Genomic DNA, 3396 nt, shown 5'->3' on the forward strand with positions numbered 1-3396 from the left:
GGCAAACAAGAGATTAGGATACTTCTCATAGACAGAATAAGGCCTCAGGCTTTGTCAAAGCCGAGGGGCGCAGGTCCATCACCCCCTTTCTCCATAGCCCACGAAGTCCTTTCCTGGGGGCCTCCCACGTGATCATGTCTGTCTCAAGTCGTTTCCCCCTTGGGGAATCTTACCCGTTATTGGTTAAGTGATCAAGCTTGGGGGCCAGGCAGGGTGAAGAAGAAGGAGTAGAAGCAGAGCCACTGTGAGGAAGATAAGCCTTGTCTCCTTAGTGGCTTACGTGGTCTGAACGTGGCTCTCCCAGCCTTAGCCATGGGTTAGAGCTTCTGAAACCAGGAAGGGCGGTTCCCAACACCTCACCTAAATTAAAGTAAGCTGTAAATCAATGGAATTTTCACAAATTTGAAACACTTGTTCTTATGGTTATCACCTTTTTCTGTAGCTTTTACCTTTTCTAAATCCTGTTTTTTATTCCACTTCAAGTTTCAACTTAGAACCTTCTCTATGATCTTTTAATTTGACCCTCTTTTCAAGACTAAGTTAGACATCCCTCTTATGTCTTTCCACTGTTCTTTGTACTTTCACCATTTTAGTTCTTATCACACTGCATTGCAATTGTGTGTTTTTCTGTGCTCTCCCACATTAGCCAATGAGTTCCTGAAGGGGAGGGGTTGTCTTTTTTACTGGGCTCTCCCCAGGTGACCTGACACAAAACAGAAACTCAATAAATGTCTCTTGGCAGAAAGAATTCCAGTAGCATAGTGAAAGGTGCTATGGTATTTCTCCTTCCTGAGTATAGAGAGGTATATATGGTTGAAACCATTGGTATTTGCCTTGCAGAAATAATGAGAAAATGTGGGCAGTTCATTCAGCAAAGCATGGAAGAGAATCGACAAATGTAATCATGGGAAAGTCTGAATTCATGTTCATTTGAGTATTATTTTATTTTGGGGAGTTTCAAGGGCTTTTGATATTCTATGGCATTCATCTTTGTACATCGGTCTTTGATATGAGTGAGATGATCCTTCACAGAGTTTTTTTTTTTTTTTCTTTTTTTGAGGGAGGAGGCAGGTGGGTAGGGAAAGATAATTTCTTGGCTTTGTAACCATTTTATTCTAGAAAAACCTTCAATCATTATGTTAAGATGTAGTATCTTGTTTTCATGCCAGGTGGTAGGCTTCATTTAAGTGGCAATTTATTAGAAATGTACTCTCACAGATAATTTCCAGGAGGACATGTGAAATGGACTACTATATGGAAAAGGAATTTTCAAGTACCCATCTTAAAAGTTAAAACTTTTGGAAAATAGCTAAAGTGTGTTTGGTCTAATGGAACCAGTTGAAATTCTTTGTTGCAAATAGTATTGCTTAAGACAACTTTTAGGTCTCTCATAATTGTGAGTTGCACCCACTTACTGCTAGTTTTAGTCATGTTTCAGGGAGGGTATTTGACAATTGACTACTAATGAGGTTTGGTGTACATTTTATTTAACCTTCTATCAGGTAGGCCAATTAAAATGTTACATCTGAAAAAGCACATAACCGATTTCTGCCTAGGGATGTACTACATTAACTTACACTCGGACATGCTTTTGCTTTATCCCCTTCAATTAATGACATCTCCCAATGTACTCTCTTGGGTTGGTTAGCGCTCCTGCTCAAGGCCCACTGATAATAAAGCCCAGACCGTGGATTCGATCCCATAAAAGATGGCTGGTATTCCCTGAGAGGGACATAAAAGACATGCCTTATTCTTGTCCACACTTCAGCTAGCCCTTTTTCAATTGTGGTTAAAAAAAAGCAAAAGTGAGATTGGATGGAATTTTTTCAAGGACATCATTTTCCTTCTGAAAAAATAAATCAAAGCAGCCTGTCAAGAGGAAAATATTACTGTTACTGGAACCCTTCCTTGATAACTATAGTTTCTTAGAATCCCAGGGTAAGAAAAGAAAAATGGACCAGTCTAGCCATAAACCGTAAGGAACTCGATTGTCTTCATGGTAACACCAGGATCATAAAAACAAGCAAAGTAACAAATTCAGCCCAATTCTAAGGCACAAACTTTTTTCATTATGTATTTCAATGATTTATTTAAACATTAAAAATTTAAAATTAAACAGTGATAATTAAATACAAAAGTAGGGACAGAACAATCATGGGAGTATTTAGGGACACAGAGAAAGTGAGAGGAAGCTGAACGGAATATGTCTTCTCTGCATCACAGATTCTTATTATTAGAATTCAATTATGCCACGCATGAAATTATGTCAGTGTAAGAACTGTAAATTACATAGTCTCATTATTTGGCAGGTTTTGGATCTGACCTTCAATTTTGATCCTGTCTTAGACTGCTTGGGCTGCCATAAAAATATACTACAGACCACATGGGTTAAACAACAAAAATTTATTTTTCTACAGTTCTAAAGGCTAGAAAATTCAAGATCGAGGTTCCAGTAGGATTGGGTTTCTGGTGAGAGCTGTTTTTTCTGACTTGCAGGCTGCTGCTTTTATGCTCACGTGGTCTTTCTTTGAGAGCACCCAGAGTGAGGGAGATTTCTCTCTTTTCTTCTTATAAGGCCCACCAGCCCTGTAGGATTAAGAGTCCAATCTTTTTTTTTTTTTTTGTCCCAGGGGAGGGCGTAAATGCAGTCCTCTGCTACCACAATTTATGTAGTTGAGTTTCCCTCGTGTGGGGAAACCACAGTGGGCAGCGGTCCTCAGGTGAGCCTCATCCTGGGAAAACCACCTTCAGGACCCTGGTATCTCCCTTGAGGCTCCACTTATACGACCTCATTTAACCTTACCTATCTCCGAAAGACACAATCTCCAGATACAGTCATACTAAGAATTAGGGCCTCAAAGTGTAGATTGGGGGACGGGGTGGGGCACAAATCAGTCCATAGCAAGCCCTGAGAAAGACTAAGAGAGATGATTAGGATTTAAGAACAAATGTATAGCTCATATGCAGTGACAGGGTTATGAATGAAGAGGATAGAGCTTATATAAATCCACTGACTTTTGTTACTGAGCAGTTGAAATTAGAATCCCCAATTCAACTAAACCAAATTTTTAAAAAGCAATACATAACTGCTAAAGTAAAAGGAGATAAATTATGTGATAGAAATGAGATGCACCATCTGTTCCCCCTTCAAGGAAGGACTTATTACCAAGCTACTGGGAATGCTGTTTGCAGACAGATTTCAGTGGTCAGCTCCTGCGATTTAGAGAGCCCCTGCCCAAGGTTATGACTTTGACAGCACAACCAATATCCAAAGACTGATCAAGGTAAGGCTATCAGGAGGCTGCTATTTTGACACAGCAAGTGACAGCTTTTATGGGCTATTTTCACTCCAGAGCTTCCCATAAGGTTGACTGAAGCTACCATCCATCTACAGCC

At 39.9% G+C, this 3396-nt stretch overlaps 1 pseudogene; it reads right to left on the minus strand.

The window, feature by feature from the left end:
* Positions 1-2627: 2627 nt before the first annotated feature.
* On the minus strand, positions 2628-2775 carry LOC114498372 (annotated as a pseudogene).
* Between the last annotated feature and the right edge of the window lie 621 nt (positions 2776-3396).

The sequence above is a fragment of the Phyllostomus discolor genome, chromosome 5 (assembly GCF_004126475.2).
Source record: "Phyllostomus discolor isolate MPI-MPIP mPhyDis1 chromosome 5, mPhyDis1.pri.v3, whole genome shotgun sequence".
Taxonomy (NCBI): Eukaryota; Metazoa; Chordata; class Mammalia; order Chiroptera; family Phyllostomidae; genus Phyllostomus; species Phyllostomus discolor.